Source organism: Equus przewalskii, chromosome 13 (genome assembly GCF_037783145.1).
Source record: "Equus przewalskii isolate Varuska chromosome 13, EquPr2, whole genome shotgun sequence".
In the NCBI taxonomy this organism is placed as follows: Eukaryota; Metazoa; Chordata; class Mammalia; order Perissodactyla; family Equidae; genus Equus; species Equus przewalskii.
This window is the reverse complement of record NC_091843.1, coordinates 70,607,159-70,630,378: the sequence shown is the minus strand read 5'-3', so window position 1 is coordinate 70,630,378 and position 23,220 is coordinate 70,607,159. Positions and strand designations below refer to the sequence as shown.

Below are 23,220 nucleotides of genomic sequence, written 5' to 3'. Positions count from 1 at the left end.
CACATGTTTAACATGTAAGCACTATGGGTGACCCACTATTTAGCCTATATGGTAAGTTCCATATGCTATAAAGGCCATAAATGTTAGTTGTTTCAATTTTCTGTCTGAGAGAGGCTTAAATCTTAACTTCCAGGATTTGTTAAAGACAGAGTCAGAGAAATGGTGATGCATGTGTGGGTTTTAAATCATCCATAGAAGCATCCCAGAGAAGTTTTCCAGGAAGAATTAGAGCCAAGTTTTGGGTAGGGATGGCCAACAAGGTTAAGACGCATTGTCAAGCACTCTGATGATAAAAAATTATCATCAAACATATGGAAATCTGCAGTTAATTTGGAGTTTATGAAATATTAAGTGTGACCAACGAGTGGTAGGAAATGAAGCTGGAGAATTTAGGTAAGGGCAGATAATAAAGAACATGGTATTGCATTATAAAGGGCTTAGATTTATTGTTTTGACAATGAAAAGTCAATGACATTTTTAAAGTAGGTGAACAATATGCATTTTAGATAGATCATCTGTATATTATAGATCATGGACTTGGAAAATGGGAGACTGGAGGCAGCTAGACAGATTAAGAAACTTTGTAATAGTAGGTAGACAAAGGATGATAAATGCAAGAAATAAGATAAGATCAGACACTTGAAATTGCCTGGGGGGGTGTCTGGCTGTTCACTGATGGTGTAAGCTTATTTTAACTAAATCTTGGGGCTTAGAATCCAATGACGTCTCAGAATAGCAGCATTTTATTTCCTTCTTTCTCTCTTTCTGGCTCTGCCAAAAACTAAACAACTTAGGCAGGTATGCCTTTCAGGTTTTGTGATCTCCCTTCAAATTTTTGTCAGTACATTTGTCTATGTTATTCAATTATTTTTCTTTTATTTTCTGCTAATTATCTGATAGAAGAATATAATATTTCATATTTCCTATAGTCTTTAATACTAGCTGTAGACAATATTCTCCTTAACACACCTAGCCGAAAAAAGAAAATATTGAGAGCGGGAGTGAGCTGAAGATGTGGCCATGGAGACTAGGGCTGAATAAATAGTAAACGCATTCAGTCTCGATGAGCCCCATTCGGCTGACTTGGACACCAGTATTGTGGTCCCCCTGCTTCCTCTTGCATATCCTGGATGACGTACATGAGTAAAGCTGCTCAACAAAGGAAAAAGAGTATGGATCCAAATTAAAAGTATAGATTTTGAGCATTATTTTGAACGCCTCTTTTGGAACTTCATTTAGTATGCTTTCTTTTTTTGTGTGTGCTTTTTCTCCCCGAGTCCCCCCAGTACATAGTTGTATATTTTAGTTGTGGGTCCTTCTAGCTGTGGCATGTGGGATGCCACCTCCTCAGTGTGGCTTGATCAGTGGTGCCATGTCGGCGCCCAGGATCCGAACCAACGAAACCCTGGGCCGCCGCAGCGGAGCGCACGAGCTTAACCACTCAGCCACGGGGCCGGCCCCAAAGCTTTCTTTTTTTTAAATGAAGTCCCCATCTTAACAAGACTGTATTAGATAGCCAAGCAACCAGAATATTAAACAACTTATTTGCCTAGACCTCCAAAACCTATACAATTGAATTGTGTTGAAAATGTTTTCCCAATTAGAAGCTGGTTCTTTAGCTCGATTTCAGATGCAAGCAACATTCATATAAATTGGAACTATAAAAAGTTTAAGCATTTAAAATTGTTTCCATCAGTTCTAGCTTACAGTACATTTTCTTAAGTTATTGAGGTAGGTTATGAATTTGAACTTCAGCTAAACTTTTGTTTTATTTGCACTTGTTGCCAAAAACGGTGTTTTTGAATCTTCTTTCTTTGTGCTCATTCCAGCTACTCGTAAAGGGTCACTGTGTTTCTGGGTTGAATATTTCCTTCCCAACACTGATGCTTCCCTAAGCAAAAGAAAGAACAATATTTGAACATCAGAGACAGTTTCACTTCCTGTTTCCCACCCTCTCTCCCCATCTGTGCAATGTTGTACTTTTTGCTTGATTGATATTGAAATAAAACACACATACACACACATGATTAAAGATCCTTCTCTATTGCTTACCCTTTGATATTTTAGCTAGAAGCAGTTGAGTCATTCTGCAGGCTGGGCCTCCTGCATGAAGGGTGGCTTACTTGTCCATGGGGGTCTCTAGCTCACTGGCACCAGCAGAACTAAACATTTGCTTAGAGTTTCAAGCATTCTTTTCTCTCACTGCCAACTACAGCCTCCTTTAAAAATTAACTTGAATCTATGAGTTAAAAAATAGAATCCAATAAAATTACGTTCTACAAAAAATTAATTTGTCTTGGTTATTTCGGGATTTGTTCTACCTCAGCATCACTGTGGATATCACTGCTTACACTGTGGCTGGGTGAGCTGGGGGAAACAGCACTGAATCTCTGCTTAGCCTGTGAGAAGATCATTATTGCTCCTTATGGCCTCTATGGTTGGTCTACTATTTATAATTTTTGAGGTTGAAAGCAAGTAAAATCTGCAACTTGAAGTGGTTAAAATAAGGACTTTTTCCCCATCTAACTGGAAGTCCAAAAGTTGGGAGGGTCCAAGACATGATGTGATTAGTAGTTAAATTATGTCATTCAAGTATCCAGGTTAATCCTCTTTCTTCATGTCACCCTTAGGGTCAACTCCATATTAGAGTGGGTTCTCTTTACACTTGCCAGATGGCTACCAGTGGCCACTGAGTCTAAATTCTTCCTTATTAATGTCCAGCAGGATAGAGAGTAGCTTCTCTTTCCCAGGAGGTCTGTGAAAGCTTTATACACGCCTTTGGCCACATTGGTTTAGGATGGCTCATTTCTGAGACAGCAGAATGAATGGTGGTGAGCCCCATTGTTGACTACAGTGGGAGAGTCTCCAGGTAGGAAGGGTAGCTAGAACATTTAAATAGGAGTTCACTAAACGTATAGGAGTAACAAGGGAAATACATGTACACAATCAGATATTCTGGTTTTATAATTTGCTTTAATTATCTTTTGCATGGATACCTTAAACTTGGAGATTCTTTCCTAAATGGATCCTATTTCTGTTTTCATACACGAGGAAATCTGTTCATTCTAAGTAAAACCAATGCCTATCTTTTGGGTCAGAATAGGTCATCTCAGCAGACAACTGCTTAAACTACAAACTCTAGCTGCCCCTCTTTATGTGGTATTGGGTTTGATTTTATTAAGGGAGTCAGCAAGCATCCTTTCAGAGTTCAGGAATAACTGGACACTGGTATGTGTGTAACTGTGTATGTATGTGTGTGCACACACACAGAAAGAATTGAGGGAGAGAGGGAAATCATTGGCATCCTGTAATTTGTCATTTGTCACACTGACATTGAAATGTATATTTTGGATGTCACATGGTCTCATTTCATAATTTTGAAAAATTTCAGGGTATGTTGGAGACATAATAACTATGATTCCAAAGCATTTTATCACAATAAATATCCCATAGTAAATTGACTACATATAATGTTTTTCCACCAGATGGAAATCCTAGGTTGAATCGTAGCCATGAAACACTGCATTTGTTTTACACAAATAAGCACGCAATACATTAGGTCCAATGAAGTAGAGTCCTATAAGGAAAAAAATACATGTTTCAAATGACTTGGTGGAAAAGCCATAAAAATTTCACAAGAGAGCTTTAGTCCTTGAAGAACTTTAATGCATGAATATACTTAAAATTAGGCTGTGTGCTAGCTCTATTTGAATAATTGCTATTATCCAAATAAAAATGTAAGTTTTTATCAATAGTAATTGCTTTTAGAAATACAACAACATCTAGTGAAAAAGATGAGCCATAGTGGTCACAGGCCATTCACAGACTCAAAATCTTAAAACATCTATATAAATGTTTTATTTGACTCATTGAAAATATGCTCCCCCATCTCCAGCCGTCTTAGTTCATCTGGACTGCTATACAAAATATCACAGATTGGATGGCTTTATAAACCACAGAAATTTATTTCTCACAGTTCTGCAGGCTGGGAAGTCCCAGATCAAGGCGCCAGCAGATTCAGTGTCTGGTGAGGACCCGCTTCCTGGTTCACAGAAGGTGCCCTATTTCACTCTGTCCTTGCATAGGGGAAGGGGCTAGAAAGCTCTGTGGGATATCTTTCATAAGAACACTAATCCCATTCATGTGGAAACAAACATTCAGATCATAGTAGCATCTCACCTTCTTATGAAGTCCCCAAGAACTGATCTATTCCAGTAGTTACCATAAGAAAGAATTCAGAGAAACAGGATAAAAACTTAGGAATATTCTTCTGGAGAGATGCATGTGGCATAAAGGAAGAAACGTCATTAAAATAATTTTGGCAATTACAATTAAGAGAAAATTTGTTTCAAAAAAGTTGTATAGGTTGCAAGTTTTTTTTCATTGAATAAGAAAGTAGTTTTTGAATATTTATATAACATGCCAGGTCTTATCTTCTATCTGAAAGATAGAACAGATAAGATCTTCTCATGGAGGTAAAATTGTAGTTGGAAGAGGGAGACATAGATAATAAAAACTGTTTGTTAAATGGCCAAGATAATTTCACATACTGATAAGTGCAATAAAAGAAATAAAACAATGTGATCATAAAGAGTAACGGACAGAGGCTGGCCAATTAGACCAGTAGTGGGGCTTCTTCACGCAGGAACTGCTGCTGGTGCTGAGGCTGAGATGTGGAGCGCTCAATAGCGAATAGGCAAAGGGCCTGATCAGGCATTTCAGACATTTAGTAAATAGATCAATGGGAAAGGATGCAATTTCTCTAATATTAAAAGAAATATAAATCAAGTGCACAGATTTTACCTCTTAAATCAGGCACAAACAAGTAATAAAATATACCCAGCACTGCTAAGAACACAATAAAACTAACGCTCTCGTTCACAGCAAGGATCAAGAACAAAAACATCAAGACCCTTTTACCCATTACTTCCTCTGTGAGTACCCATGTTGAGGAAGAAACATAAAATACAAGAAAATGTATCTGTAGGAAGATGTTCATTTTAGCCTTGTTTATATTTGTGGAAAATTAGAAACAACTTAATTATTCAATTTTAGTGGATTGTTAAGTAAATCTTGAAGAATCTGCTTGTAATATACATCACTAAAATGGTTAAGGTAAAGGTTGTGTAAAACACCGAGCAACAGTGAAAAAAAATGAAATGAAATAAAAAAGCAGATAAGTTATTCAAGCTATAAGCATATCAAATAAGTATGAATTTTTGTTTATTCATTCTTTTATTACTTGACTGTCAAGTTATAATGAGAGTCAAGAATCCAATTTTCTGTCCTAAAACCTAATTTAGTTGATAGTTAATCAATGTGCATGTGCTTTGGATAATTTCTGACTTCCTATCTTTTTTCTGCTTTTCCCAGATCCTTACATGGCGTCCAATGATACCCCTCCACCTTTCCCCTGTTCTTCCAGCCTTGAAGGACTCTGTCCCCTCAACCTCACTATGCACTGGGTTTTGGAATGTAGTCCTACTCAGAATCCACATCCAAGCCACAGCTGATATATTTCTGAGGTCCTCATCCCGAACCCTACATCTCTGTAGTAAGCACAATTTTGATCTCCATGATTTTCATCCCTTAGTGTTATTCCTGTGGTTATATTACATTACATGACAAAAAGGGCTTTGCAGATATAATTAAGATTACGAATAAGCTGGCCTTAAAATAGGGAAATTATCCTTGACTATTCGAGTGGATCCAATATTCTTTAAAATCCTTCAAAATCCATGTTCATTAAAAGCAAAAGAGGAAGGCAGAGAGATTCAAAGCATGAGAAAGATTCCACACATTGTTGCTGGCTTTGAATATGGAGGGGGCCATAACCGAAGATGGGGCAGCCTTTAGATGCTGAGAACAACCCCAGCTGACAAGCCAGCAAGGAAGTATGGACCTCTGTCCTAAAATGGCACAAAATTGAATTCTGTCAACAATTTGAATGTCTGGAAGCTTATTCTCCTCCAGAGCCTCGAGATACAAGCCCAGGTTGGCTGACGCCTTGACTTTGGCCTTGTGAGAGCCTAAGCAGAGAACCTAGTTGAGGCACGTTGGGTCCAGGCTTCTGACCTAGGGAAATTTTGAGACAATAAATGAGTATTGTTTTAGGCTGCTGGGTTCGTGGTAATTTTTTACGACAGTGAGGGAGTCTCCTTCAATACCAAACTGATATAGATGCTTTCCACCTCCTGAGCCAACCTGCTATAGGCAATGTCCTCTGCCTTGGTCTTTACTTAGTAGACTATTCTCCTCATATCTAAGTTATCCAATTATTTATTATCCAAGTTGCTGCAGCCATAATTTTGATTGATGTCACTTCACAAAGATAAACCAGCACTTGAAAACGTAACCATCTCTCTCCAAGAAACGCTAGCTGGCATCTAGCACTAGCTAGCACTAGTCTATCTATTCTTGCTATCTCATAATACAATACTGTAGGGGACGAAGACATTGCCTCTCCCCAAATGGGGGTTCGTCTGGCCGGAGAACGAATTAAATTCACATGAGACAGAATAGCAAGAGAAAATTAAACAAAGCTTTATGAGGAACCATGGCCTGGGGCCTTTCTTCAGGCTGAAGGAAGAAAGGGCACCGAAGAAGTGGGGTACGCATAGTGGTTATATACCCCCAAACAGGGTGTTTCACATGTGATTGAAATGTCCCTCCCACAATAGTCACAAGATTGCCCTTTCAGCACAGCGCTTGATGGACACAGCAGGTAGTGGTCTGCTGTCTCAGAGGGCGTAGCCGGAGGCAACTCGATTGTCTGGAGCTGAGCAGTCACAGGTGAGCACAGCAATCAGTTCCTAGCCTAAAGAAAGATGCTTAATCCTTAAAGAAATGCCAAAGTTGGGAGGGAGAGGGAAGTCAGTTACAGGAGGTTACCAGACTAGCACAATAAAATGCAGATTTTAAGTCCTTGCCTTTGGTATTGATTAAGAGTTTTTAGAGAGAAGGTCATCTCCTTTCTTCTTCCTGGTACAGAGAGGGAGGCACCTTTACAGATAGAGATTTACCTTACAAACGTAAATGTGTCCTAACAAAGGTCAAGTTCCATTCCTCAGAGCCTCCTTCCCTGTCCCAGTTTATCAAAAGCAATCAGCCTCAAATAATACTGATGCCAAAGAGACATATCTTGGGGTGGCCAATTCCAGGTCCCCACAATGCAAATGTAAAGCAAATTGATTGCCCAGCAAAATGGCGAATCTTACAAAAGATGTCAGATTTCATAAAGTTGGTGAAAGTGATATTGGAGACTTCTCACATGATAATCTTTCAGAATTAGACCCTTTAACAATGGAGGAAGGAAGAAATCAGCAAGGATGAATGTAGGATAGTAGATTTGTGTTAAGTGAACTTTTTTCCTGGTACTAATGGCTAACTATGTGCACTTAACCAGCACTTTCTACAGTGGGCTCAGTTGCCCTGGATTAAATGTTTGACTTGTGCCTCATCCAATCATCCCATCTTCCTGGGGATGGGATCCTGTCTGTCAAGGCTGGTTCCTTGAACGGATTTCTAGTATCACTTTGGCTCCAAAGTCTCTCTGCTGCTACATTCTACCAGCTACTCTGTGCTCCAGCTGCTAAACTGGGCCTCCTCATAGTGGGGATCATTTGACTCAGGTGAGACCTTGCCACAACCTTTACACCTGGCTGCAGACTCTGCTGGCTTTCCTTGGCAGGCCAGCTTCTGTTGCAAGAATAATTGTACGCACGCTCTCCCCCGTGAGCCCTGGGCTGCAGAGCTCTGCTCAATTCCAGCTTCCTCTCCTTATCTCAACAATCCCTAAGTTACCAAGATCCTAGAGTGTCTTACAGAAGAGCTAAGTTACATATTACCAATGAGATCTTTTGGAAATGTTTTTATTTTTATTTTTCCAAGCCTACATTCCCTTGTCATTAATTTGCTTTGATATACTTGGAATGCTTTCTAAAGATACAAGCAATTCCTGTTGAGGCAAAGATTGAGAGTTAATGCCCTGTCTGTTCTCTTCTTCTCCTCATGAAATAGAGCTACCCCTCCCCTCAGTTTAGCTGGGCACATCGCCACCCAGAAGACAGATGGCTAGCCTCCCTTACAGCCTAGTGAGACCGTTTGACAAAAGTCTGACCAATGGGAAATGAGAATCTGTTCAACTTGAAGAAAGTGTCCTTAATGGGATATAGCACCCTTCTCTCTCTCCTTTTTCTCTCTCATCGAACAGAATATGGGCATGGTGACTGGAACTGGATCAACTATCCTGGGTCACAAGATAGAAACAACAGGACAGAAGGAGCTTGGATTTCCTGATGATTTTGGAACTGCCAATCTAGCCCTGGACTTCCTAAATTTTCATAAGACAGAAATAAATTTTCATCTTGTTTACCATGGATATTTTGGGTTTTCTGTGACTCATAGCCAAATCTAATCCTAAAATAATGCACTCTGTATTGCTAATTTGCTTAACGTCTAAATGACTGTGAATTGAGTAAGAAGTACGATATTAACATTTGTATTTTAAGAAGAAAAAACTCTCCAGAATCTTGTCATTTTGACACCTCTATTTTCTATAATGCTATTGTTCTGTTACTTCTGTCTGTATATTTCTTGGATTTAAGTTTTTTTAAAAAAAATTTATTCTAGCTTTGTAACCAGAATGGCTGTTGTGCATTGTTCTATAACTGATTTAGAGCCCCTAAATTCTATGAGCTTTCAGTTTGCGTACAGCTTCCTTCCTTCCTCCCTCCCTTCTTTCCTTCACTGCTGCTGCTGCTTTTCTCTTCCTATTTCTCTTCTTCCTTCTCCTTTCTCTCCATATATCGAGGGAACTTCTTTTTGTCTCTTTTAAAAGAATCTCTTTAAAAAAACAGGAAAATAAGCCAGTTTGTGGGTAAATACCGATGGGACTGCCATCTCAGCACCCTCATACCCCACCTTGAGGACTCCTGCTTTGCACGGGCAGGGATCCTGGCCATGAGCACACAAAGCCAGGCTATTTACAAGCGAAGAGCTGTTGTTATCCATTCACTCTTTATTCTGAAGGATTCAGTCCTGAGAACCTTAATGGATGCTCTCTATGGGGACAATTATCTTTTACTAAACACTTTCATTTGTTTTTGCAATACGAGATGGACCTTGAAGAAGGATAGCTGCCATCTGTGTTTCTGAATACCTCAAATAGTGGTTCGGTTGTTATTCGTGAGGAACAGATAGGCAGAGAGAAGCAGCCTCTGAGCATGGGCCAAACTCCACCCTGTTCTATTTCCTCATCCTTCAACTGCCAAGGCCTAGGGAAGGATGGTTCCACATGGTAGACAGCATGCTTGGGTCGCTTTCAGCATCTTGTCTGAGATTTTAGCGAAAACCAAGAGCAGAATGACTCCTGCTTCTCTTGGGAACAGTGTATTACTCAGTGTGTCTGTGTGTGTGATCTTGTACTAAAAACACTGGTCAATAAAATGGACAATGTTTTCAACAGTGACTTTGTAGAAATCAGAAAATGTTCTCCATTTGGATGGCTACTTCTGATATCAACATTCGATAAAAAATGAAGATAGAACACTAAACTAAACACTAAATAATTCAAAGAAAGAATTTCTAAACTCACTTTGTGAGACCCAGGTTTGTAACTTTTCTGATCACCTGCCTTGATCCAGGAAAAACATTTAGAATACCTTGTACAGCTATGGGTTGTATGTCCTAGACTACCCCCTCTCACTAACGTTTGCTAGACCTACTAGCACAAGTTAAGTTCTCAGGTGAGATCCTGAAACAAAAACGTTTTGTATAGCTTGTACGTCTTGACTGCCAGATAAAAGGATGAAAACTTATAATAGAATGGTGAAGTTGTTCAATGGGAATAAAAATTTGCTTTCACAAAGGAAAGGAAAAGAAACTCAGGTTCAGCTGTCTGCTGGGCTGCTCTCACCTTCAGCCCTCGTTTCCAGTAGAGGGAGAGGAAGAAGTGAGGTGAGACCAGTGATTCTGGTTAATCTTTTTTTTTTCCAAGTAAGTTTTATTTTATTCATTCATTCTTTTATCTATTCATTCCATTCACTTTTCTTTTTTTTAAATTACGGTAAGTACACTTAACATGAGATTTCCCCTTATGACAAATTTTCAAGCGCATAACATAGACTTGTTAACTATAGACACATGTTGCACAGCAGATCTCTAGAACTTATTCGTCTTGCATAACTGAAACCATATACTCATAGTACGTAGGTTTATACTTGCATGTTCTATAGCTCCCCATTTCTTCCTCTCCCTAGCCCGTGACAATCACCATTCTACTCTCTATTCTCTGAGTGTGACTATTTTACACACTTCATATAAGTGGAATCATGCAGTATTTCTCCTTCTGTGACTGACTTATTACACTTAGGATAATGTCCTCCAGGTCCATCCACGTTGTAACAAATAGCAGGATTTTCTTCTTTTTTAAGGCTGAACAATATTCTATTGTACATATATACCACATCTTCTTTATCCATTCATCTTTTGATGAACACTTAGGTTGTTTCCATATCTTGGCTGTGTTAATAGTGCTGCAGTGAACTTGGGAGCTCAGATATCTCTCCGAGATTCTGATTTCAATTCTTTTGGATATAGATGGTTAATTTTTTATTCCTTAAATTCTACCGCTATGTGACTTATCAGAAAAAATTGCTCCCAAGCATCCTGTTTTCTCTTGCTTTTCTGTAGGTGGCAAGCTGGTGTGGGAAGAGACGACTGCAGGTTTTTTTCTCACTTTTCTTCAATGTCACATTTACCACGGCCTGGGATGCCTCAGTGCTGTCACTCGAAACCTGTTGATCTCATTCTCTGGAAGAGATAGGATACTAAATGTATCTTGAGGGCAGACTTAACAATCCCCCTCATCTTTCTCAGATGAGGAAGAGAATATTGTGTCTATACACTTTCCTAAGTGCATTTAAACTTAATAAGAGTTTTCAGAATTAAAGAATCTCAATTCTACCTGGCAACCTTCATCAAGAAAAGGTCATCTACATGTAGGAATAAGCAAGGACCAGATATACCCAAAGTTTGAAGGTTTCCGTGGTTCATCTTTTCCACTTTGACGGGTACTTGATGGTTCTTTGGATCCAGAGAGACTTCTCAGTTGTGATTTCAGTGCTGACTATGGTGGCAGGCATGGACCAGGGGCACACTATCTGGGCAAATTGTCCAAATACTGTGCTTATTTAATTGATGCCCACCTTCCCCATTAACCATAAGCAACTTGAAGTCAGGGATTGTGTCTGCCTTATTCATGTTGTTACCCTTGATGGCTAGCACTATCCTGGCACATAGTAGGTGCTGAGTCAATTTTTTTTTAATGAATGAACTATTTTAGTAGCAAACTGCAGAAGGGCCCTTGAAAGCTCCAAAACAGCCAATTCTAATATAGCTTCAGACAGAAATGTGAGAATAAAAGGCAACCATAGCATACAGGCAACCATAACAATCATAAAAGACAACATAGCATATACTTTGTCATAAAAATATTTTTTCCTCTTCAATTTATGTATAAATTATATTTTTTGCTATAAGAAATGATCAACCAAAGGAAATCAAATTAGTAATATTTAGAAGAATAAGACGTACTAGACATAGATGGATTCCTTTTAACTTTATGTATTAAACTCAATCAAGCATCTGGTAGGATATATCACTATAAAACAGATATATCACTGTAAAACATTCTTAGAATAACTGAAATCTTCTTTACCTGTTTTTCTATTTACTTTAAGGCTACTATTCCTCTCTATGGGCCCCACGTAGAGCAGTAAAATTTTATGGAATTTATAGTCACTCTAAATCCTACCAAGAGATTTTAGCTACTACACGTTAGCTGTGCTAGTCATTTTAAGCTGATAAAGGAAACAAAACAAGACAAAACCAAAAAATCTAGCTTTCCTGGCAGGTTCATCAGAAAGAAACCCCAAACTACTATGCTCACTTAGCAACAGCATCTATGAAACAGCATCTCTCTCGTTTTCAAACTCCTTTTGCTGAAAAATCTCTAATTATCTTCCTATTTCTCATGACTTGTCTAAGAAGTATTTTTGCCTATGAGATCAAGATCACTTATTTAAACAGTCCTGTGACTGTCAGCAATTTATAGGCTCAATTTATCTTCCAAATCTAGATACTTTCCCCTTTTGTAATCCTTTTTTTCTCTCATTCACACATATTATAAATAGGCATTCAGAGAATTCTAAATGAAACTGTTTTTTAAAAATAGTTTTACATTACAGTAGTTTTTAGCTTTAGTGTTATTAAGTGAAAACTGATATTGGAATATTGGGATAAGAGCCAGACAAATGCTTCCTGCTCTGGAGTGACAATCCATTACTAAAGAATTGAGCATGAAAAAGGGTGAAACCTAGAATATCTCTAGAGATGTTTCCCTTACAATGAGTACTGCTTCCTCTCCTCAGCTGTAATTTTATCCTCTTAGGCTAAACTTAATAAGGCCTTGATGTTACATGTGAAAGATGAAATTATGTGAGTACCTTTGTTAGGCCAAGTTGCTCAAGACAAACAGGGCTTCCAGTCGAGAAATGAGAGCCAGATGCTCCCTTTGCCTTTAATGCAAATGATGGCAAATCCAAATCCAGACTTGTAGCTTGCAGGATCTTTATTTCAAGTGGATGGAAGAAATAAAATATTTTAGAACTCACAAAAATTGAATCGAGTAGATTTTGAGGGAAAAAACAACATAATAAAAAAAAAAACAGGAGGGAAAACCTACCATCCTGTTTGTCCTTGGATGCTTGATAGGAACCTGCAATTCTTTGTGTGGTATTTCTGAAGGAGTCACTAACAAGCTTATCAGAACATCTAGTCCTGGCATAATGACAGGGCCTTGTCACAGGGTCCTGATAGGTGTGTGATCTTGGCCCTTACTCCCAAACTTCAATGGAACTCAACTGCCATTGAGATGTGCAAAAGGAAATTTTCCTGGCATGTTGAAAAATATTTTAAGGTCTCACCTAATTTACGAAAAAAAAAGTCATCTAAATTCTGTTGGTTGGCTGTGAGTAATTTATAGGGCTTATTTATTCAGTACATTCATTCATTGCTTTCATATGTTAATAGCTATCCACCCACTGTTCCCTCTGAATTGCATCTTAACAAGATTATGCTCCTTTTTCTAATTTATTGAACTAGCATGGAATATATTTATATAAAAATTAGCTGCTTAAATACTTCCTTGATGAAAAACATAGCTGTTGTAATTTTATTATGAATTTTAATCAGGGAAAAAAATGACCTTTGAAATTTTCTTCTACACAATTTTATATTTGTGTGTGTGTGTGCTTCTCTCTCTTTATATGATTAGAAATCTTTGTGATTTAATTAAATTTTATATAGAAAACATGTGACTGGACAGTAAAAGTTTGTTTTGAAAGGAAAATCTTAAGGAAACAGTTAATAAATTAATATGACTAGCAGAAGACCTGTTTTCTCTGAAAATACTAATTCTTCCATCACAGTGCATCTATTTCACAATAAAATACATTCTGGTTTGCTTTTGGTTAGAAAAAAATCCTCTGAAGTGAATCCAAAAATGCCCTGTGCTTAGTTTCTTTTGATGCAAGGTTCTAAACCTTTTGGGGATCCACTGTAATTGTTGCCAGTCTAAGAAGTACCTTTTCATACCATACCCAGAATACCAACTCATGAAGATGGTTCTCTGATAAGAGGAACCAAATTTTTGACTTGTGGCTGTTCGATGATTATAAAAACCTGAGTGCTGGAAGGAAGGTTTCAATAAACCAGTGGCCCTCAAACTTTAATGTCTAAGTATATAGGGAAGGTAAGAAGTTTTCCTTGATCCTGTTAGGGTCCCTGACTGGCTGGGTCTGAAAATTAAGTTGACAAAGACAGAGTAATAGGAGAAAAGCATACCAATTTATTCAATATAAGTTTTACATGACATGGGAGCCTTCATAAGGAAAGGAAGAACCGAAGAAATGGTTGAACCTGAGAATTTTTATGCTAGGTTTGATAAAGAGTGGAGAGTCACGGGGAAATATGATAGAGCAAAGAGTATGCTGTAAGTGTAATAAATTGCGGAAAACTTAGCAAGGGCTGTTCATTCAGAATCTTAGTGTCCCTTGTCTTGGAGATAAGGATGTTCCTGTAACCACAGAAGCAGTGTAAACTGACCCTATCTTACCAACAACAGAATGTGGAAGTTGTTTTCCAGGGGCAGTGAGCCAAAACTGCAAGTTATGTAGATGGAGCATGTGCAGAGGAGAAAATTTTGACCTGAAATAACACCTGGAACCAAAGGTTCTCCCCCACAGAACCAAAGGACTAGGACATGACCAGAACTTGAAAGCAGGACTCTCCTCAGAAGTGAGGGGTCTGTTGTCCAGGAAGATCCAGTGTTAAAGCTCCTTTTCACACCTTACCATAAATATTTAAAGCCCTCCAATGGAAACCTGCCCTGCCAGCCCTTCTGTGTACCAACCTGTTCTCCATAACTTCTTGAATTTTGCTCCAAACCCTGGATTGGAGGGACAGATTTGACAGCCTTGCCTCCTGTCTCTTTGCTGGCAGACCTTGCAATAAAGCCTTTTCTTTTCTCAAAGCCAGTGCCATGATATTGGCTTCTTTGCACATTGGGCTACGGGCTCTCTTACCCAGTAACATCCCTTTTCTCCAGGTGTAGGGAAGGCATCTTTCATGTGAGGATCTCACGATCTCTTCAGGGAAAGGTCAAAGAGTCCTTCCTGCACCTGTCATATTCTCAAACTCCTTCAGCTCAAAATATTCAATATGCCCAGGTGCCATATTTTGGGGTGGTGTGTCCTTGACCCCATCAAAAGTATCCACTGGTGGGGGGTGTTGTTAAATGTGTATTTTCCAGCTCCAATCCCAAAGATGTTGCTCCAGTAGGTGTGGACTAGGGTTTGGGAATAAGTTATGACGAGAATCCCCAAGTGGTCATGCTGGTTGTCCCAGGAACCACACTGAGAATGTAGAGAATGCTTAACAAATTGCTAATGCAATTATTCATTTCAACATCAAGATGGTAACCAGTTAAAGTCATGTTGACCTTAAGAGAGAAATTTGAGGTATAGTGTGTTTGGTTGTGATTTTTCCCACTTACTGGTGGCAGACAACCAATATTTGAGGTTAAAAGATAAGGAAGTCAGGGGTAGTCTTAAAATGCAGATGATTCTTTTTTAAGAAAGAAATCTAGTAATGAAAAGTTTCCTTGGCATAACTGGTACTCATAAACCAAAGTAATCCTTTTTAGTTCCTCTTGTTGATGTATCAAAATAGTTGACATCAGAGGGATTATGCTTGAGAATTATAGGTAATTGAAGAAACTAACTGGTCACAAACATTTTCCAATTTGTCCCACTCCATTGGCAATTATTTCCCCCAACCCCTAAAGGCGACTCTTCCTTTTCCACTGTTTTCCCTTTCCGTGGTTTTTCAGTGCCTCCTGGGTATATCACAATCAGAGGTAGAATTACAAGTCTTTTCCAAAAGAAAGAATAGCTGAACCTTAGAAGAAAAAGGAAACTGAGAGCATTTAGTTCAATGCTCTTGTTTAACGTAAGAATCTTATTTGTAGAATGCTTAAGTGTTCTTCTAACTTCCCCAGAAGGTACAGAGCCTCGGTCATATGTTTATGTGACACTAGTTTATTGGGGAGTGCAGTCCCAGGGAAGCAGGATATTGGAGAAAGGCAGAGAAGGAGGGAATGTGTTACCCAGCTAACCACCTCTTGGCACCAAGTTGAACTGATTGTTTGTTTTGCAGGACCATAATCTGAGAGGGTAGATGAACAAATATTTCTCAAAATAGTCTGCCCAGGGGTAGAGAAGAGGTAAAACTTTCCACTGGTTCCTACCTCTCACTGGTCAGAGTTTTGCCCCATGCGTGTCAATTCCCTTGTATTTCCAGGCTGCATACTTCATCAGCAACAGAGAAGCCCTGTGGCAAACAGCCAGAGTCCTGTGGAACACGCAGGAGACTAGCAACTTTGTGCCCCTGGGAGGGTCGTAGCTGAGTGGAGCTGGGTGAAGCTCATGCAGTTTGTTACCTTGGCAATGTACAGAGTAAAACAAGTGGTCTGTATGGAGATGCAATTATATGCATTGTATTTAAACACACACACAGACTCAGGGAACTTCATGGTGTTTAAAGGTGAGACTTTGACCTCAGAGAGATGCAAGTTCTTATCATAGCCCTACCACTTTTACTGTGTGTATAGACCTGGGCATCTGAGTTAAATGATCTGACTCTCAGTTCCTTCATGCTTAAAATTGAAATATTCATTGTATTGTGGGGGCCTAGAATGGGCCACCCCAAAATATGTCTCTTTGGCATGAGGATTTTTTGGGGAGCTGGTTACTTTTAATAAAAGCAACTCTGAGGAGTGGAGTTTGCTTGCCCTTTGTTGGGAAACATTTACATTGTAAAGGAAATCTCCATCTGTAAAAGTCCCTCCCTCTCTGTACCAGGAAGAAGAGGGGGGTGACTTTATCTCTAGAAACTCTTAATCAATACCAAAGGCAAGGACTTAAATCTGCATAATAATCTTATTCCTGTTTCTGGTAACCTCCTGTAACTGACTCCCCCCACCCCCAACATCCTCCTTTGTCGTTAGCTGAATATGATATTTAAGGTGAGGGCTTCAGCCATTTTGGTGAGTTGCTCGGCTTGCCCAAGCTTCTCCCATGTATACATGTTATAAAGCTTTGTTTAATTTTCTCCTGCTGTTCTGTCTCATGTGAATTTAATTCGTTCTCCGGCCAGACGAACCCAGAGAGGGTAGAGGAAATGTCTTCCTCCCCTACAGTATCATTGTTAATATTAAGTGAGATAATATATGTAAAGTGTTTATAACAATGGCTGGGACATAAGTATTTAATAAATTGAAAGTATTAATTTTAATAATTGAGCATATGACCCACTTTAAAGACAAATGTGTACAATGATTTCCTCAAAATTATTATTCAATGAATATTGTCACTATTCCAAAAGGACCAAAGAGAATCTTATTTTAGGTGTTTGTGTCAGTTATGATAAGCTAGGTTATACTGCAATAAAAACAACTCCCCAATTTCTTCAAAACAACAGCGTCAAATAACAAAGGTTTATTTCTTACTCACACTGTCTGTCCATTGAATGCCAATGATGGTAGTGCAGTGGGAAGTTCTATTTTATATCATCCTCTCTCTGTGACTGAAACTGATGGAAAGTTCACTGTTGGGAAAGTTGTAAGTCACAGTGGTAGAAGGAACCGTGGTCAGGTTAAGCACTGTCAAATGCTTTCACCTGAAAAGGTAATTGTTACCTTTATTCACATTCCATGGGCCAAAGAAACTCACATGGCCACACCATAGTACCTCTGGGAAGTGTATTCCTTCTATGTGCCCATGAGTAGAAGAGAACGAAACAGAACGTCTACACAGTAGGGTAAGGCAAATGGGTTGTGATATAAAATGGCCCCCGAATTCTCTAACTGTAAAATTGCACTCACTGAAACAAACAAATGGTAAATCAAGCATTTCATTTATATAGAATAGTGTTCTCATTTTATATGATGAAACCAATCCTATCTTTTATTAATGCTTAAAATAAAACACTTTAGTAATCCTTGAGTGTAGTGGAAGTGATGGTCCAACTGAAATAGTTAAAATTTGTAATGTTCTCTCAATTCTGTATTTTAATTCACTTTCCCTTAGTCTCCATTGAGATGATCTGTACATTTATTTTGTACAGTTGACTGTCATTATTCACAGATTCTGTATTTGCAAATTCACTCATTCGCTAAAATTTGTTTATAACCCCCAAATCAATATTCAATACCTGCAGTGTTTTTGTAGGCAATTGGAAACAGGGACAGAGCAGCAAAAAATTTGAGTTCCCAGTGCACATATTCCTAGTGGAGATTGAACAAGGCTATGTTCTGCCTTCTTGTTTCAGCTCTAATACTGCAAACAAGCGTCCTTTTTGCGGTCCATTTAGTGCCACACTTTGTGCACTTTTGTGCTTTTTGTTCGTGATTTCACTGAAATAGCGCACAGTGCTGAAGTGCTGTGTAATGCTCCTGAGCACAGGAAGGCTGTGATGTGCCTTACGGAGAAAATAGGTGTGTTAGAAAAGCTTCATTCAGGCTTGAGATATAGTGTGTTCAATGTTAATGAATCAACAATATTTATTAAATAAGGTGTTTTCACAGCGAAACACACATAAAACAGGGTTATGTATTAATAATACCTCATTTTAAGTGTTTTTCTGTTTAAAGATGAGATGTTGGCAAACAAGATATGACTAGAGGCTCACGGGAACCTAAGCCTATATTTCCCCTGGAAGCCATGGTTCCGTGCTCACTAATTCAGCGTTTGTGGTGACTTGGTAGACCATAACTACTATAAGTAATGAGACTTGGAAATTTAAATAGAAACCTTAAAACAGAACCAAATTTTCTGGCACCTGAAACAAAATAAGTTCAACATTTGAAGACCAATGGGAAATTCTGTCAGAAGAGAAAAGAACAGTAATTCTTAAACTACCGTGCAAAGTTTTCATTTCTATAGGTAGTGTATTAGTGTTATGAAAGAGTTGCTCTGTACAATGTTAAAACCAAAACTGTTGTGTTCAAAATTTTGTTTTCCTAAAGCTAGATCCCATTGAGAAGAAATGTGCGGGCTTTCTGGATTTTAAGTTTAGGTTACTGTGGTTCTTCGCCATCTTAAACTCACTGCAAGCTTTTGTAGTCCATCAAGGAAGATAATTTTTTCTTGCCATTTCCTAACTCAGAGACTAGCTTTCAGGGAATAGGCCCTATTCCACTGTCAGTGTATTTCTTTGTGATCCATGTTGTCATTGTTTAATTCTTATATAAGAGATCCTTTCCACTTACACTTGGCCAATTAATTAAAACTTTAATGGAAACACTAATATATATGACAAAAAGTTGGTGTGTTAGGAATGACTCTCTCTGAATTCTTTACAACCAACTAGGCAACATAATGCATTCTCAGACAAATTAATACAGGTAATACAATGCTTTAAAATTTGGTGATTGACCATCCTCCATGGTTACACCAGGAAATGTGTTAGGCAGCTGGTTCTCATTTACCAACAGGATTATAGAATCTAACTTTATCTTCATTTCATACTCAGAAAAGAGCATTTCCATTCCTTTCATGGTTAATGGGTCATTCCCACACTTTCTCCCTTTCTAGTCTATGCCTCCAACTAAGGGAAGATTGGTGATATGACATGGCTGTTATTTGTGACAAAAAGACATGAAATCTCTCTCTCATCTGTTTACTATCTATCTATCTATCTGTTGTTACTATGTCATAGACAGGTGTCTTAAAGAAACCACTTGATCATTATTTCAGGTCACAAGATGAGCAACAATCCCCCTTGTCATGCAAGTTATGATGCAAACCTTTTCTCTATTAAGCCACTCTCAGATAATAATTTATTTATTTTTGAGGAAGATTAGCCCTGAGCTAACTGCTGCCAATCCTCCTCTTTTTGCTTAGGAAGACTGGCCCTGAGCTAACATCTGTGCCCATCTTCCTCCACTTTATATGTGGGACACCCACCACAGCATGGCATGCCAAGCGGTGCCATGTCTGCACCCGGGATCCGAACCGGCGAACGCCGGGCCACAGAAGTGAAACGTGAGAACTTAACCACCGCACCACCGGGCCAGCCCCTCAGATAATAATTTAAAGAGAGATTGGCCAGAACTTTACAAACTATTTTCCCTTTTCAACTATACCCTGCTCTGTCTGGGTGAATTCCTGGCACTGAGAATCTGATAGAATTTGTGTTCACCAGTCTTTGGCTCCTATTGGACTTGTGCTATGTTGGTAGCAGGTGATAAGTCTCTGCACAGGGGTAGAGTACAGAAATAGTCAGATCTGGGGTATGAGCATGCTAGAGGAGTCAAGTTGCTTCTGTGTCAGATTCCTATGGCAAGACAAAGAAGATGGGCCACTGGTTATTACCTGGGACACCAGTTACTGATCTGTGAATTTGATGGTACCTCCCTACTTATTACTTTAAAATGTAATAATAATTAATGTTTATATTGATTGTTAGGGTGTAATGCTTTTTATCTGTTTTCCTTAGAAATTTCATTTACAAATTGGTACATAGATTATGATGTAATATATACTAAAACCTGTAGAGTTTTTGAGTAGTTAAAAAAACAAAAGGGCTCACCCCAGGGTTAGTTCTAAGATTTTTAACAAAGCTCTGCTGAAGAGATTTTGCTCTTTGATGCCAGTAGTGATAGACTAGTTTTTCACTCTGAGGGGAATAAATGGTGAAAAAAAGGGAAAAAGAGTAATATTGGTGTTGCCTGATCAATTAAGTCAACTAAAAGTGATCTGGTGGCAGCAGGAAGAAAGAGGAAATATGTAGAAAAGCCTGATGAACCTCTGAGTTGTAACTTGGAGGTCCTAAAAACAGGTCTAGAAGATGTGGTAAGGATTGAGAGATTAGGATCCCTGAGCAGGTCTCAGGGCACATGGCGAATCCAAGAAACTGTCTATGTACCAACCACTGGGAAGGATATGGAAGCCGTTTAAAATCTTGGTATTTTCCAGAACAAGTTTCTATTAGCAATCAGCAGATGAAAAGACCTGTTATGTTGTCATCAGCTCATTTAACTTCATTCTAGGCCCTATCTTGAAGAGCTCTTGAAAAGAAAAGCATCAGTTTCCCAATAAGAAATCGAACGAAGTAAGGTATGCTGATACCCCCTCTCTGTGATCTCCCCCAAGCTGATTCAAGCTCAAAGAGTTAGTATCTATGTGGGGGTTACAACTATGGCAGGATCTCAACTAGGAAGTATTGTGTAGTGGTAGGTTAAGGGTCTGGATTTGGCATAAACTGGAGCCAAGTTTGAATTCTGGCTCTGTCATAAGTTGCTCTTTGAGCTTCAGATTCCCTGTGGCTAAAATGGGGCTAACAACACCTACTTCACATTATTGTGGAGATTAAATACTAAGTGAGCCCATGTATGGAAAACACTGAGTAAAGTACTTAACATAGAGGTTGCAATTATTGTTGACTTCATTGCTGCAACTGAGCTTCTCATCCATTGGTGTTCAACAGTCAGAAGTGTAATTCAGAATCTCCTGGAGGGGAACCAGGCATTTGTATTTTGATTCTGGAGATTCACATGTACCAAAGGCTGAGAACCTCTGTGACTTGTGAGATCTCCTTGGACCTGGGCCATACCCTGCTCTGGAGATACCAGCTGCTGGGAGGCCCCCAGGATGCTGCAGTGGGTGAGAGGGAGCCCCCTTATGCCCGTATGCATGGTTGGTCTGCAATTCTGAAGGTAGAAGGAAAATTCAGGTTCTCCCCTCTACAAAATAGACTCCTCAAATGCAGAATAATATGCTCTTCAGATGTCTATTTTCTAAAGGCTTTTCCTAACATTTACCTTAAAGTTATATCTTCTGTAAAACTATTGTTGCATATTGGAGCATGTGATTAAGTATGATCCTTTATCCCTTTCCCCCTGCGTCCCAGACCCCTACAGCAACCCTGTCTTCATCTGACCCAATATATAATCCCTCAGGACTCTAGGGGTTAATCTATTAAGCAGTTCAGCAGAGTAACTGAATCTAAAATTTCTAAAAATGGGCTCTTGGAATTTAATGTCTTTCCTCTATCAAAGGCATTAAATGTTAGGTAATTCATGCCTATGCCTGATGGTTTGTCTCCTCATTTACAAATGCCAACACTACCACCCATCCTCCAAAAGCTTTAGTCTCCTTTATCAGCACAGAAATAAGTGAAGATTGTTGCAGTGGCAGAGGGAATGGAAAGGAAGGAATGGATTCATGACCTATTTAGAGGGTAGAATTGACAGGAACTGAATGGGAGGGAGAGTGAGTATTGAGGTTAACATTCAAATCTCAAGGTGAATCCACAGGTTGGATTTAGTGGCTGCAAAATTTGATGTAATTTTAGAGTGCATCCCTATAGCCCCATCTGCCTACCCAAATCTCCTTCTGTCCTCACCAATGTATGCAGTGCAGGCGAAAAAGGACAAAACCTCTTTTGCAGACCAGTAGTGCCTCCTCAGCTACTTTGCCTGGTTGGGCATGATAGTCTCAAAAGTGAAGGTTGCTCATCTATTTCAAGGAGTCAGGTAGACGAAATATTTCAGTTTCATCCATTTGGCCCCCCTAGTCAGGGCGATCTTAAGATTTTAAAGACACAACCAGGCTGTCTGTTTTTCAATTGGTTAATTGATCAATTCTACCATAAGGGAAAAATTGTTACTATTGGAATAGTATTAGAAAGCCTTGCCATAGAATGTGGATGCACATTTTCAAATGGACAGTTTTCTATTAAGGAAAGCCAATTTATGAATTTTGTATCTCGGTACTGATGCTAACTTCAACTAAACAATAATTAGCACTTGAGCTTTTACTCCCACTCTGTTACAGTGGCAAAACAACGCGTGTAATTTTCAGAAACAAGCACAGGCTTGAAATCTAGAAATTTAGCAAGTATTTATCAGAACTAGGTAGAAAATATCTTTTCTAGAGTGTGTAAATAATAACACCCTCTACCAAATTTCTGCCCTTTATATTTTCCCTTTAACTCATTTATCCCCCAGAGTAGAACACTTAGAAGGTCAGAATATATGAGAATCTACTTACTGGATGCATCTACAAAGTTGCTGTGGTGCCTCCTGTTGTCCCTCAAAATGCTAATGGTATTGACATTCAGTTGGTAGACTTTCCTTTTCTCAGTGTTATCTTCTTCCTTAGGCAATTTGCTGTGTCATTTCATTATATTCATGGCTTGAAAGAGGAACCTAGTTCAAAAGCTCCAAGTGGTTTATTGATCTTAAAAGATGAGGTAATTCACTGTCTCACATAATTCAAGCCTCCACAGAACAAAGCTCTCAACTACGCTTTTCTCATGAAACAATCCGAAATGGAAGTTTCAAAATTCCAGCCCTTGCATAGCATCCTCAAAATAATTTATTCAGATCAAAATCCAACCCCTAAATTTTGTTTTGAATCGTTCTCGTGACATCTCTTCTTAAGCAGCAGTTGGATTCTTCCATTTGTGTAACACTGGTAATTATTGCTAATTGTCCTAATAATGTTATCTAACTCTGATTCATTCCCACCATTGTACCTCCTACCATGTGAATAATGTCAGGAGTGGGGGATTTTGTACCTATTAAACATCTTCTTA

At 38.8% G+C, this 23,220-nt stretch overlaps 1 long non-coding RNA gene across 1 annotated transcript; it reads right to left on the bottom strand.

Moving 5' to 3' along the window:
* Positions 1–2,642: 2,642 nt before the first annotated feature.
* LOC139075145 (uncharacterized) lies at positions 2,643–23,009 on the bottom strand. Its single transcript, XR_011525246.1, has 3 exons — positions 22,674–23,009; positions 12,507–12,629; positions 2,643–10,812 (listed from the first exon to the last, which is right to left on the bottom strand). It is a non-coding gene; the product is annotated as an uncharacterized lncRNA (long non-coding RNA).
* Between the last annotated feature and the right edge of the window lie 211 nt (positions 23,010–23,220).